The 15,133-nt window shown below is 47.1% G+C and overlaps 1 protein-coding gene across 2 annotated transcripts in view; it reads left to right on the top strand.

Moving 5' to 3' along the window:
* CERT1 (ceramide transporter 1) overlaps positions 1 to 15,133 on the top strand; it is a 2,527,843-nt gene that overhangs the window by 1,083,094 nt on the left and 1,429,616 nt on the right. The window lies entirely within an intron of this gene.

Raw genomic sequence — 15,133 nt, 5'->3', positions numbered from 1 at the left:
GCCACAACTTCTAAAAGGAAAAGAGACCCTTCTCCTGAAATACTGACAGAACATGATTCTGTGGAATCTGATTATTCAGATTTTGAAGAGGAACAACCACCTCTGACTGCTTATGAGGATTCATATGCAGAGGAATCCATTCCTTCTGCCTCCCCACCAGAAGATCTTTCCTTTGGGGAAACCCTTCACACCCTCAGGGAACATTTCCACTGGGAATCCCAGGACTTCCCTCAGTCTAAGAAAAGGCTAAGAGTTTCTAGACTTGCCCCAGCACAGACCCTTAGCCATCCCCCCTATCCTATCTTAGAGGTGGTGGATGATGTCTTCCATGAATCCAGCTTGGCTCCTGATGCCCTCCCACCTGCTCCCAGTAAACCTGACAGATATTACAGAGTACCGGATTTTCACAAACACCTGTACAGAAATCCTGCTGCAGACCCAGAAGTCCTTACACAGGGCCAAAAAGGAGATGAGGCTAGTTCTGCAAAGAATCCTATTCCTTCTGACAAGGATTCCAGAGCTCTGGACAGATGGGGTACAAAAGTATACACCTCTGCAACCTTATCTGTCAGAGCACTCAACTGTCAGTTCCACATGTTAAAATATCAACAACACACTTTGGAACTATTAAATCAATAGATTTCAACCTTTCCTGACTGTGCCAATTCGAAAGAGTTGGCAGATTTACTGCACTCTACTTGCCAAGTGACCAAAGACTCATTGCACTGTGCATATAATGCCCTAGAAGCCTCAAGCAGGGCAGCAGTGTCAGGATCTGTCATTAGGAGACATGCATGGTTGAAGGAACAACCTCTCCCTGATCATGTCAAATCTAAATTAATTGATGCACCCTTGGATAAGGACCGCTTGTTTGTAGTAAAAGCAAGAAGAGGTGCTTAAAAAGATGTAAGACAAAGCAAAATCTATGCAAGCAGTAAAAGATTTCTTTCAGGTACAACCTCCTAGGTTCAGCAGGAATTTTCCCTCAAAACACTGCTCCTTTCCTGCACTTAGCAGACAGGGGCAAGGTAAGCCCCGCAAGGACAGACCACCCAGGCTACTATCCCAGGGACAGCAGAGAACCAAACAGTGGGCCACTTCCGTCCCAAAGGTAGGGAGTTCTAAGCAATCCCTCTATGGCAAAAACTCTAAATGACTCCCTGTCCCCCCTCTGCCCTCTTTTCACTCACGAAAAATTAGGAGGAAGGCTCTCCCTCTGCAAAGAAAATTGGCTTTCGGCAACAAAGGACAAATGGGTCTTAAAGATCATTTGTCAGGGATACATATTCTCCTTCAACTAACCCCCAATTCTAACAGGGTACCCTTACTAACTTCCAAATCAGTGGGCAGAGGCATTGAAATAATCCCAAACTCTCATATCCCAAACTCTCATATCCCAAACTCTCATATCCCAAGGGGCAGTAGAACCAGTCCCCTCAGATCAAAAAGGCAAAGGCTTTTATTCTGGACTATTCCTTGTTGCCAGAAAAGAGGGCACCAGGCACTCCATCCTGGATCTATCTATTCTGAACAACTCCCTGGTGGTCCCCAAATTAAAAATGCTAACTTTGCAGCAGCTGCTGCGTACGCTGACAAAAGATGCCTGGTTAGTAACCCTAGATCTAAAAGATGCCCATCTCCACATCCCCTTAAGGGAATCCTGCAGGAAATTCCTTCATTTCAGGGCAGGTGCACAACACTTTAAGTTCTCTGCACTACCCTTTGGCTTATCTACTGCTCCCAGGGTATTCACCAAATGCTTAGCCCCAGCCATAGCCTTCTGCAGGTAGAAAAATATACGGATTTACCCTTATCTGGATGACTGCTTCATTCGGGCAGAGTGCAAAGAAAAGCTACTCAAGGAGCTCCTCTTTGTCAAAACCCTCCTAACCTCCTTAGGGTACACCATCAATGAGAAGAAATCAAAGCAAACACCCTCCAGGAAGATAGCTTTTTTGGGAGCACTGCTGGACACAACATCCCAAATGGCCTTCATATTCCCAGAAAAGCCGAGCTTTCTGCCTCTCTACTTTACCCAGCTGGCTTCCAGAAGTCACCTCACTGCGAGGAAGTTCCTGCAAGCCTTGGGATATATGGCATCTTTCTAATTCCTCTAGCCAGGCTTCACATGAGAAAACTTCAGTGGTATCTAAAGAACCTTTGATGTCAGCACACAAACTCTAGAGACGTCTCTCCCTCTGATCCCTTGTATAAGGGCCGAGTTCTCTGGCGGGCAGGGGCCTGTGAAAAGAACAAGGGTCTTCCCTTCACCCTTCGTCCAACCAGGCAGACCATTACCACTGAAGCCTCAGACATTGCTTGGGGCATTCACCTAGAAGGCAGGTGCACCCAAGGTCATTGGGATGCCCAGCACCTTCCCTTACACATCAACCAGAAGGAAATTGTCAGTACAAAAGGCTCAATCATCCGTCAAACCCCATCTCAAGCCAGGGGTTCTCCTTATCAAAACAGACAACACCACAGTAATGTGGTACATCAACAAACAGGGATGGACCCAGTCTTACCATCTGTGCAAGCTAGCCATGACCCTCTGGCTGACAGCCTCTTTCATGGGATTACACCCAATAGCCCAATACCTACCAGGAATCAACAACACCCTGCCAGACCACTTAAGCAGAAACATACTGGACCCTCATGAATGGCAGCTCCACAGAAAAATCTTTTTACAAATCGCTCAGGAGTGGGGGACTCTGGAGGTGGACCTCTTTGCCTCTCATCTCAACCATCAGCTGAAATATTTGTGTACCAGGGAGTATCACCTCCTAGCATAGGAGGTTGATGCCTTGACCTTTCCCTGAAACACTGTCTCTGTGTACGCATTCCCTCCTCTGCCTCTTATTCCCAAAGCACTTATCAAAATAAGGGAGGAGAGAACAAAGGCCATCCTCATTGCTCTAGATTCGCCCAGACAACATTGGTACCCCTTACTGCCAGCCTGACTTTACAGCCTCCCAGGCAGCTCCCTTGATCTCAAACCTCTTGACTCAGTTGTGGGGGAGGGGGGATGCTGCATCCAGACTTGCAGACTCTCAAACTTATCAACATGGCTAATACTCTAAAGGCAAACAAGGGGGGGGGGGGGCAGTTAAGAAAAACAGGTCCTAGACATTATCACAGAGGCCAGAAGACCCAGCACAAGAAAATCTTATTGCAGGAAAATGGAAAAGATTCTGCTCCTGGTGCCAGTCCAGAGGGGGCAATACCTCCCAACCTTACATCCCTCTTATCCTGGACTACCTAGCGGAGCTACTTAATAGTGACTTCTCCTTCTCTTCTATTAAAATCCACACCTCAGCCATTTCAGCTCATTTTGACACAGATCACCCCCTGTTCTCCCATCCTTTGATTAAACAGTTCCTCAGAGGGGCTTCTAATATCAGACCTCCCAGAAGGTCACCCACGCCAGCCTGGGACCTGAATTTTGTTTTGGAAAAACTAACCTTACCATCCTTCAAAACCTGCTGCTTCAGCAGAACTAAGATACCTCTCCTGGAAGACTGCTTTTCTTCTAGCTATTACCTTAGCCAGAAGGGTTTCAGAACTTCAGGCACTGATGGCCATTGAGCCCTTCATCATTTTCCATGCAGACAGGGTTTCCCTGAGGCCTAATCCCTCCTTTATGTCCAAGGTGGTATCGAATGTGACTCTCAACCAGGCCATAATCTACCCACCTTCTTTCTTAACCCTCAAAACAAGGGGGAAAGAATGTTACAACTCACTAGACATACGCAGACAGCTGAGATACTATCTGGACCATACTAAACCCTTCAGGAAAACAGACGTAGTACTTGTCAGCTTTGCCCCAGGGGCGGAGGGGAAGCCCATTTCCAAACAAGCCATTTCCAAATGGATAGCACACTGTATCCATTTCTGCAACAGTTTACATAAGAACCCCCCCCCCCCCACCAAAATCAATTCAAACCCATTCCACTAAGGCAGACTCCACTTCCACAACATTCCTCAGAGGAGTTCCCATCAGGGACATCCTCGAAGCTGCCACTTGGACTGCTGTCCATACCTTTACCAAGCATTACCACCTACCTTTGTTTTCTAAGGCTAGGCCAGGGTTTGCCTCAGCAGAATGTTCTTCGTGTTTCACTGTTGCAGTCATCATACTTGGGTTATCTGCCTGCAGGTAGCCCTCAGTCAGCCCGAATACCAGAGACTTAGTATTTCTGCGTCAGATGCTTTCGCTCCAGGACAGACGTCAGGGATATAAATACAGGCAGCCAATGCCATTACATCAGTCTTTCTTGCCGAGGAGCTCGAAGCAGTTTGCAAGTGCCGTTTGGCCGCTACCTGAATTTTCGTTTACGAATTGAATAATCCTGAAGTCTTCTAAAGCTAATTACCCCATCGGGGATCCTTTTTTCTTGCTCTAACCGATGTCAGAAAAAGTTTATAATTGTCTTGCCTGTGGAAAGCAAATACCTCAGGGATTTGCATTCTTACTGCGTCACCTGTTTAGGCCCAGATCATGACATCCCTCGCTGTCGGTTTTGTGCCTTGTTTAATGCCCAAACCATTCATCGTCTGGCTCTCTTTGTCGCTAAATTCTTTCACTGTCTATCTCCATATTCTGAAATGGCTTCTGTAAGCCATCCGACTACCAATATTCTGAAAAAACGTAAGGATAAAGACAGAGACCGCATAGTTCCAAAGCTGCCGACAATGTTTCCGTTAAGCTAGTCGCCAGTCCGCCGGTACTCAGTGAGGTGCCTTCACAGCCCCTGATGCCTTCTTCAATGGATTCGCAGGCCTCTACCAAGATCCATTTGGAGTCTGGTATGCTGCGAGACTTTTTGACTATAGAACATGCGGATGTCTATACCTTGGATGGGTCCGGAGCTGCTGTGCAGACACCGGCTTCTGAGGCAGTTCTTCACTCAACCGATGTTCGACTCAGACGACTTCTTTTTTTAACCAAAACCACAGAGATTCTTAGGCCCAAAGTACACACTACACCTAGAAAACTGACGACCAAAGCGCATGCACCAGCTTCCATGCCACAAAAACAAATGCTTAGAATGGCCGAAAACCTTATCACGCTGATTAGGGGAAGTCAGCCTTCCCCTGCTAAGAGACAGAGTTCAGTCGCCTTCAGCTTCTACAGACCAGAAGTCCGATGACTCTGAGATTTCTGATTATGAAACCATTCCTTTATCTGCTTATCAGGATTCAGGTGCAGAGGAATCCATTCCCTCTGCCTCACCTCCAGAGGATCTTTCTTTTGGTGAAATCTTACATAACTTAAGAGAGCATGTCCACTGGGAATGCCAAGACTATCCTCAGTCCAAAAAGAGACTCAGATAATTTCTAGAGTTGCCTCAGCACAGGCCTTTAGCAATACCCCCTGTCCTGGATGTTGTGGATGATGTTTTTATGGAATCCATTCTTAATCCTGACACTTTACCTCCTGCCCCTAGGAAACCAGATAGGTACTACAGAGTACCTGACACTCGCAAATTTATTTTCAAGAATCCTACTGCTGACCCAGAGATCATTTCCCAGGGGCCTAAAGGTATCAAGGCTATTCATAGTTTCACAGTATAGTACTAGGCTATCTGCCGTAGGGCATTTATAAGCCTAGCCAAAATGTATGTGGCTTTCGCCACCCCATGTAATGATACAAAAGTGTACAATTTAAATTAAATTTAGTTTACTGTGCCTCTATCTAGCAATGACACAGAGATGACCCCTGGGGTAAACCTATGATCACTAATCCATTCGTCCAGATTTCTCTTAAAGAGAGTCAGTGAGGGGCTCTGCCTAACATGGACAGGTATTCCTGTTCCAGAGTGTGGGAAGCCTCTGGGTTATGAATCTATCCCTCCAGCATGTCCTATACATATTTGTGCTGAGGTTTAGATCTTTAGCTCTCGTGGCTCTGATGGATTTGTATTTTTTGAGGTGGAGCATGTCCATTAATTCTGAATTGGACATGGCCTTGTACGTAAGGCACAGATCACCTCTGAGCAGGCGGTATGCTACTGAATAGAGCTGGAGCTTTTTCAGTCTGGCAGCATATGACATAAGCTGGAGACCCTTGATCCTCTTGGTAAGGTACTTTTGGGGTCTCTCCAGCTGCTGCAGGTGCCGGGTGAGGTACATACCAAATGGGGCATTGTACTCAATCATAGGCCTGATAAGGGAGGAATATAAGGGTACAATGACATCCTTTGATCTAGATGTGAATCCCTTCATGATAAGGTGGGCAAGGTAGAAGGTCTTTCTAACCACTTTTGCGACGTGGGTGTCAAATGAGAGGTCACTGTCAACTTGGGTCCCCAGGTCTCTGATTACTTTTTCCACACTTAATGGATTACCACCTGTGTGGTAATTTGTGGGTACTTTGTTTTTTCCAAAGGGGATGACTATACATTTTTTGACATTTAGTTTAAGGCCATGACTCTGGCACCAGTCGTCTGTTTCTGTGAGGCCCATTCTGGAGGATGCATGTGTCAGCTGGTGTGTCGACTATGGCACCTAGTTTGCAGTTGTCTGCGAACTTTGTCAGCCACAACCCCCCTATATTTGCCTGCACATCTGAGAAATAAATGCCGAACAAGAGGGGTCCCAAGACAGAGCCCTGTGGGACTCCACTTATGACTGGCTTAGAGTCTGACATAGCTCCAGCTATTCTGACTTTGTGGGTTCTGTCCTTTAGCCAGTTTGCAACCCATCTTGTGACAAACGGGTTTACATTTAAGCTGTTGAGCTTGTCGATGATGCCTGAGTGGGGTGTTGTGTCAAAGGCTTTTGCCAGATCCAGGTAGGCTGTATGAACTGCTTTGCCTTCATCGATGGCTCTAATGACCGTTTCAAAAAAAGTCCACCAGGTTTAAAAGGCAGGATCTGCCTTTTACAAAGCCGAACTGGGTAGGGTCAATTCTCTGTAGGTCCCCAATGTCTTTGTTTATGAGTTCCATAATGATCCTTTCCATAGCTTTGTAGACCAGGCTGGTCAAGCTTATGGAGCGCTAGTTTCCAGGGTCTGTAGAGGTGCCACCTTTGTGGAGTGGGACCACTGTAGCTGTACGCCGGTGTTCAGGGATGTATCCTGTAGCCAGGCTAAAATTAAACAGCGTTCTTATGTGCAGGTTTAGCTCCTCTAGGAGTTAACGTAGCACGCAACCCGGGACACCGTCAGGTCCCATGGATGCTGTATTTTTAGCTTTGCTGAGGGCAGCTCTCACCTGGACATCTGAGATTTCAGGGAGGTTGCGTTCAGCTGAGATATTTATTTAGTCTTTTGGGGGAGAGGGAGGGGAGAAATTTGCACTGAACCTGTCTGCCAGTATGTTGGCAATATCTGTGGGTTCAGAGTATTTTTTGACGTTATGAACTAACTCTGCGCAAATCTGAGGGTTTCCACCCAGGTTTCTAACATAACTGAAGAAGGCCTTGTGATTATCTTTAGTGTCCTTAGCAATTTTTCTCTCAAAGTTGGCCTTTGATGATTTTATTAGCGAACGTAGTTTTTTGCTAGTGCTGATCAGGGATGCCTTCCCTTTATGGGATTTTGCTCTGTCTTGCAGTAGCTTCCTTCTCTTGTTGTTTATTTATTTATTTAAATTTGTTGACCGGGAGTGTCCGACTGGACGTAGGTCCATTTTCAGCGAAGGCCCAGGGAGAAAAGCTCCACAGTTAAAATAAACACAGTATTTACATTGGATTACATAGTGATTAACAATTTACATAGCAATTACTTACAACATATTTACAGATGAACATAGTACATCAGTAGACAACTAGAATCTTTATCTGTGAAGTGCATACCAGACATTAACAAATGTTACAAGAAGAAGTTTGTGCTGTATAATAAGTACTGGCTTATGAGCATCTGAGCTTGCTATAATCAAGGTAGTGGAGTGGAAAGAAGGTAGTGGTTGGATGGGGTGGATGATATTAGAGTGGGAGTTGCAAGGGCATAGCCAGCATGTTTTTAGTTGCGCTTTTAGTAAAGTTTTGAAGTGGGTGCATGATGGTATGGAGGTAATTGTGGGTGGGAGTGAGTTCCATAATTTGGCTATGGCGCAAGAGAACAGTGCTTCACCAGCAGAGTTATTGGCTTTAGTGATCTGCAAGTGATTTTTGCTGCTGGATCTTAGTGGTCTGGTGGTGCGATAGGGTTGAAGTAGATTCTGGAGGGATGGGACATTTAGTGGATGGTTTACTAGTTTGTGAGCGAGTGAGAGTTGATACCACTGAAGGAGGTGAGGGAGTTCAAGCCAGCCCAGTTCAGCAAGTGAGAGACAGTGGTGACTACGGTAGGATGCCCCTGTGGCGAATTTGGCGATTTTGTTGTAGCAGGTCTCTAGCTTGTTTAGATCACATTGCCTTAGGCTGGGTATATATTGGAGAGGCATAAAGTAGGGTGGAGATAAGGTGGGAATTTGCTATTGAAATCTTTGCTGCTTTGGTGAGAAATTGCTTATTTCTGTATAACGCTCCTAGTTTTATGTGGACTTTTTTTATAGTCATGGATATGTGAATGTCAAATTTTAGTTTGTCTATTTCCACTCCTAGCAATTTGGTGTGTTCAGTTGGGTATATAGTGGTATTGTCTTTTGCCGTGATGTTAAAGTGAGATTTGTTTTGAGTATGTTTGGTGGGTTGGAAGATGAGTAGTTTAGTTTTGTTTGGGTTGAGTATTAATCTGGCATCGGATAACCATGTTTCAACAGAGGAAAAGGCTTCCTGTGTGACTTTTTGCAGTTTTGGTAGGGACTGGGCTGAGCAGATGATGGTCGAGTCATCTGCCTATTGTATGAGTGTGCCATGTTTGGTGGCAGAGGCTAGATTATTGGTGTAAACAGAGAAGAGTAGGGGTCCAAGGATGGATCCTTGGGGAACCCCTATGGAGACAGGTAGTTGAGGAGATATGTCCTTCTGTCATACAACGGATTGTTGGCGGTCAGACAGGTAACTCTGAAACCAGTTGGTGACCGATTGTGAGAAGGATAGGTTATTGAGGACAGAGATAAGTTGTTTGTGTGGGACCATGTCAAATGCTTTAGACAGGTCTAGGAAAGTAGCAGAGGAGAGATGGCTATTGTTTTTATGCTGAAGGATAGTGTTAGTAAAGGAGAGTAAGGCAGTGGTGGTGCTATGGTTTGGTCGGAAACCATGCTGAGTACTGGAAAGGAGGTTGTTAGTAAGGAGGTAGTCTGAGACCTGAGAGTGTATGCATCTCTCTAGTATTTTGGAGAGTGGAGAGAGGATAGCTATGGGGCGGTAATTGGTTAGTTCTGTGGAGGGTCCACCTTTGTGGAGGGGAATTATATGTGATACTTTCCACAGTGTGGGAACGTAACTTTCTGACAGAGATCGGTTAATCAAGATGGATACTGGGTAGGCCAGAGCATCAGCTGCGATTTGTAGGTATTCACTTGGGAGGCTGTCTGCTGCTAATTTGGTGGGTTTAAGTTTAGTTTTTTTATGTTGGAGGTAGGTACAGGAGAAAAAGGTAAGGCAGTGGGGAGATTACTAGTTGAAGGTGTGGGTTGGAAGGGAGGGGGGTTGTGTTGTTTAGCTAGTGATAGTATGGTTTGGGTGAAGTGTGTGTTGAATGAGGTAGCAATATTTTCTGAGGAGTGAGGGATGTTAGGAGGAGGGGTACTGATTTTTACCTGGGTGGAGGATGGAGTTTATGGAGGACCAGAATTGTTTGGGGCCGTGTTGTGAGGAGTCTAGGGCAGACTGGTAGTATTGGGATTTGTCCTGTTTTATTAGCTTTTTGACTCTATTGCGTAGTTCTAGGAATTTCTGTCTAGCTGAGGGGGTTTTGGTTTTGCGCCAGTGCTCACAGACTTTATCCCTGTTTTTCATTTCTGACTTAGTGGTTTTCTGTAGCCATGGGGAGGATTGTGATTTGGTTCTAGAGAATCTTATGGGGGCATGGTAATTAAGGATGTTCAGGAAGGTAGCATTAAAAATTCAATTGCATCATCTAGACTGAGGTACTTTAAAGGATGCCAGTTGCATTCTTTGAGGGATGAGATGAATGTGAGTGGGTTAAAGTTTAGTTTTTTTACGTATTTGACGGTAGATGACAGGTTTAGCTTGGTATAGGTATTTTTTGAGTAGGAATGTTGGGGAGTGATCACTGAGGCTATCTGATAAGCAGCCTGTTATATATGACTGGGGGCTCTTGCTGACTAATATCTAATCCAGGGTAGTGTGCTTGGTGGAGTTTTTATTTTTCCTGGTTGGTGACTGGACTAGTTGAGTGAAGCCATGAAGGTGTACATGATGGGTTGGATTGTTGCCAGAACAGGATTGCCAGTCAATATTGAAATCACTTAAGATGATAGTTTCTTGGGGGAGATGGAGGTTTTCTAGGGGAGGGATGTTTTGGCCAGGTGGGAAGTAGCATCAATTATGTTGATGGTTTTGTTTTGGTTAATTTTGAGGTTGATATATATTATTTCTTCATTGCCTATGTGTGGTGCTGATGATTTTAAGATCTGGATGTTTAGATGCTGTTTAAATATTATAGCTACACCACCTCCTTTTTTGTTTAGCCGGTCTACTCTTAGTGTGCCGTAACCTGTAGGGAGTATTTGCTCACTGGTAATGTGAGGTTTTAGCTAGGTTTCTGTCAGGATGACTATATCTGGGGAGTACAAGTCTATGGTGGCATGGAATTCATGGACTTTGTTGGATATACTTCTAATATTTAGGCATAGTAGAAGGAAGTCACTTGGCTTTCAATTGGCTGTAATATGGGAGAAGTTGTGGTTTCTAGTCTGATTATGAAGATTGGGGTTGGAGATGGTAGGCCAGGGTTGGGGTGGATGTCTCCACTTAGAGCTAGTTTTGATAAGCGTGAGATTATTAGTTTTCTCAGTTTTTGAAAGTGTTTGTTTATAAGGGAAACTTTATGATTGTGCTCTGTGGGTAATAGGTATGGTGGGAGGGTTACTATGTTAAGTTGTAGGGATGCTTTATGTTTGAGTAATATAGTTGGTAGAATATGTGGGGGGTGCATAGGGATGGTTCTTGAGCTGGTGGGAGGGGAGCTGAGTGTGGGTGAGACATTAGTGGTGTGAGTAGTAGTACAGTGGTAGTGGTTGAGTGGCAGAATGATGGAGCTTTGGTAGGATGTAAGATATGCAAGGAGAGTGCATGCAGTGAGCATAGGAAAGGTATGCTTGTACATGTTAGTTGAGGAGGTGTGATAGTAGTGGGAAGATGGAGGAAGTAGTGTTGGGTTAGTGCTGTGGTTGGCTATTAAAAAGATGGGAGGGGTTTGAGTGCAGTAAACGTGGGACTACTGGGGGCGGGAGGGAATAGGGGGCAGGGTGGGGAGTGAAGCGGGTAGAAACCCTGTTAGTTGCTCGTATGAGGGGCAATCACAAAGCAAAGACAAGTATGTGTTAAGAAACAGTCACAGTTGACCAAGGACTGCTCTGAAACTGCAAGTCATTTCTTAATTTAAGTTGTAAAACACTTACTGGAGAGACACTGAGCCTTCATGGGGCCAGTAGCAGAGTGGATTGTAGTTTTAAAAATGGTGCCTGCCACAGGTAATATCTATTAACGTTGGGTTTGTCTTAAGGTAATAAACAGGGAAGGGGAGAACAAGGGTGTGAGCAGGCAGTTCTTTGTACTGCTGCTAATGAGCCAAAGCAAAGACAAGTATGTGTTAAGAAACAATCACAATTGACCAAGGACTGCTCTGAAACTGTAAGTCATTTCTTAATTTCTCAGGTGGAAAAACAGGATAACCTTGTATCAGTAGGCTACTGTGGTCATAGTTTCAATATACAAACACACAGTATTGATCAGTTATGGATACTATTTGCTAACAGAAGGGAATAAGAGAAAGTGGAAGATGCGTTATAAAGTTTGTTTATGGTTGGGGTCCACCAGATAGGATGCCTGCCTTTGGTGGAAAGGGTCTTGGTTTTATTTGGGTTTGCATGATCCACACATTCTTGGAGATGCCCGTAGAAAGCATTTGTGAAGGATTCAGCAGTGTGGGATGTGGTTTCCACTGGCCCAGGGGGCTTGAAGGATACCATTTCAGTCCTAAGGAGTGTAAAGTCGGCTTTTGAGAAGTTTCTCACTGTGGTCTTTTGTGGGGGAGGTGACTAGTTGTTCCATCGCATTTGAGTTGATGAATTCCAGGAACCTTTGGGGTAGGGTGCTGGGGCTTGAGTAATGCACTGCCAATTACTGCCAAGAATCCCACACCTTCGGACAGGGATTCCAGAACTTTGGACAAATGGGGTAAAAAGGTATATACCCCTGCAACTCTTGCTATTAGGGCATTGAATTGTTAGTTTCACATGCTGAAGTACCAGCAGCATATTATGGAACTTATTAAATAAAAAGTGACAATCTTTTCAGACTGTGCAGAAAATAAAGAATTGCAGGAGCCTTATGCACTCTGCAAGCCAAGTCAGCAATCATACTTTGCAGTGTGGCTTTGGCGCCCTAGAAGCATCCTGCCAGGCAGCAGTCACTGGCTCTGTACTGAGAAGGCATGCTTGGCTGAAGGAGCAGACCTTGCCAGACCATGTCAAATCAAAGATCTGAAGTAGGAGATTCATTTGTCAGCAACCTGTGGGTTATGGATCCGATATCGGATCCGAACCGGCATGGTTTATCCAGCTATGGATCCGAGCTCCTAGCTCCTCCCCTCACCCATAATGCCCTGCTCTCCCTACATGACCTCAGATCTAGTTTGCCGCGTTCATGGTGACAGCCTAGATTTCGAGCTCCAAAGCTAAGTGTTTTTTTTAGTACTTTAAAAGGGTTTTTATTACTTGAAAATACTTTAACTGTGTGAAAGTGTTAGGTTCCCCTTCTATATATTATATTTTTGAGTTAAGTTAACTTAATTTTGTGTACCCTCCCCTCTCTGGCGCATAGCTAGTGTGAGTGTGTGTTTCTTTGGGGCCTTTAGTGTGTGTGCTAGTTTATTTTATTTTTTCTTAAAAAAAAATCCGAGTGTGGCCATAAGCTATCCCCTGCTGATGGCCACACTCGGTGCGTTCGATGCCTTGGGGTTGAACACCTCACCTCTGGATGTTCAATCTGTGTAGGGTTCATCCCCAGGGCATTGAAGGAGCGGAGGTCGAAGCTGGTCTTGGCGGGACTCTTGCCCCCGGACTCAGCTTCGGCCTCCGCCCCGTTGGTAGTTACCGCTTCGGCGGTTGCTGCCTTACCTGCTCCCCCTCCTCCTCCCGGGATTCAAACTCCCTCTACGGGTTCGGAGGAGAGGGAAGTGAGGAAGAAGGACCGGAGAGAGAAGCACCATAAGTGGCGGGCCGAGCAATCCGTCTCGGCCCCGCCGGCTAAGTGGGCTTCTCCTCCGGCCTCTATGGCTGCTGGCTCTCCTCCTTCTCGGCTCAGGTCCCCATCCTTTTCACCGGGGCCTGAGAAGGAGGAGACCCGACCTCCTTCGAGGCCATCGAGGCGGTACTCAAGGCCTACCTCGGTAGCCTCATCGAGGTCTACCTATAGTCTTGCCAACGCTGATCTGGACTGGATGATGCGAAGGTTCATCCAGGCCCAGATGCAGATGGGAGTGCTCCTGCTCCCCCCCCCCGGGGGGGGGGAGCTCGACCCCATTTTTCAAGCCCATAGCTCCTTCTCCGACCCGCTACCCGGGCGCGGAGCGTTTGGAGCCAGGGTGGGTCGGCGCCGACAGTACTAGGTACTTCAGATCCGCCCCTGCCCTCGAGTGTTTCGGATTCGACCTCTCGGAGCCTTGCTCCGAGCTTCGGATCTGGGGTACTCAGTGTGCCTTCGGCGCCGTCCGTGTCGGAGCGCACTGGTCCCTCGGATCCGAGTGGCTTGGCGCCGGCTCCGATCCACTCCTCGGATCCGAGGGGGAGACGACTGTCGGATCCTTTGGTCGAGGCTGGCTCCCCTTCGGCTTTTGATGTAGTGGAGAGGGCTCTGTTGAGGACTTCCGGACCCCCGGCACTTGCTTCGGCTCCGTCTCGCACTCCATCTGCTCTGGGTCAGGCTTCCATCACCCGGCCACTGGGACAGCCCGTTTCAATGCCCCAAGCAGTTCCTTTGGAACTAGACGCTGCTTGCGAGGGCTCCTCGGACAGTCCCCCAAGGAAGCACCTCGCAAGCACATGTGTAAAAGGAGGCACATAGACTCCCCCGAGTCTTTAACTGAAGACACGGACTTGGAGGAAGGGGAAGGCTCCCCAAGATCACCCCCCCGAGGATGTCTCCTTTGGAGACATCATGGAAATGCTTCGTATAAGAGGTGGGTGGTCTGCCCCAAAGTCTTCCTCGGACGAGTCCGTGTTCTTGGAGGCATTCGAAGCGGGCCCGTCTACCTCTTGGGTGTCCCCTCCTGCCGACCCCCTGGTGGACCTTATTACCACCAGGGCGTGGAAGGAACCGGACACCGTGGAGCCAATCCCCAAAAGGCCAGACAGGATTCTCAGCCCCCCTGCTGACTGTGCCCACTGGAGTAAGGGACCTCCGGTAGATGCCATGTTGACGGCAGCAGCCACCAAGAGGGAACTCTCCCAGGAGAGTCCCTCAGTCCATCCTCCGAGCAAGGAGTCTCGGATGATGGACCGCTTGGGGAAGCGAATGTTTAGTTCAGCAACCTTCTCAGTGAGGGCGCTCAACTATCTGGCACATATTATTAGGATGCAGCGCGATCTTATCAAAGAATACGCTGCATCCCCCCCAGAGTCCATGTCGGAGGAGGACAAACTTTTGCACTCCACCCGTATGGCCACTCTTCGGTCCGTGACAAATACCTCTATGCGGTTGCTTTCCCATGCTACTGAGGGAGCCGCTAGAGCTGCAGGAGTAGGCCTAGTCACGAGACGCCAGGCCTGGCTCCGCCATTGCGATTTCACGGAGCCCTTCAAGGCGTCTTTCGCGAACGCTCACTTTGATGGTTCTGCCCTTTTTGGCAAGACGGTACGCGACACCTTGGTCCAGAGCGAGAAGGACGGGAAGATGCTGTCTGCCATCGGAGTCCACTTCTCTGTGCCCCAGAGGTCCTACTCTAGGAACCAAAAGGGCCAGAAGAAGATGTGGTTCCGGAAGTCGCAGCAATCCCAACCCGCTCCGGACAACCAGTCCTTCCGTGGCAGAGGAGGACAGAGAGGACGCCGCC

The sequence above is a fragment of the Protopterus annectens genome, chromosome 2.part2 (assembly GCF_019279795.1).
Source record: "Protopterus annectens isolate FY-2018-M chromosome 2.part2, PAN1.0, whole genome shotgun sequence".
In the NCBI taxonomy this organism is placed as follows: domain Eukaryota; kingdom Metazoa; phylum Chordata; order Ceratodontiformes; family Protopteridae; genus Protopterus; species Protopterus annectens.
The sequence above is the reverse complement of the archived record's forward strand: the minus strand, read 5'-3'. Positions and strand labels throughout refer to the sequence as shown.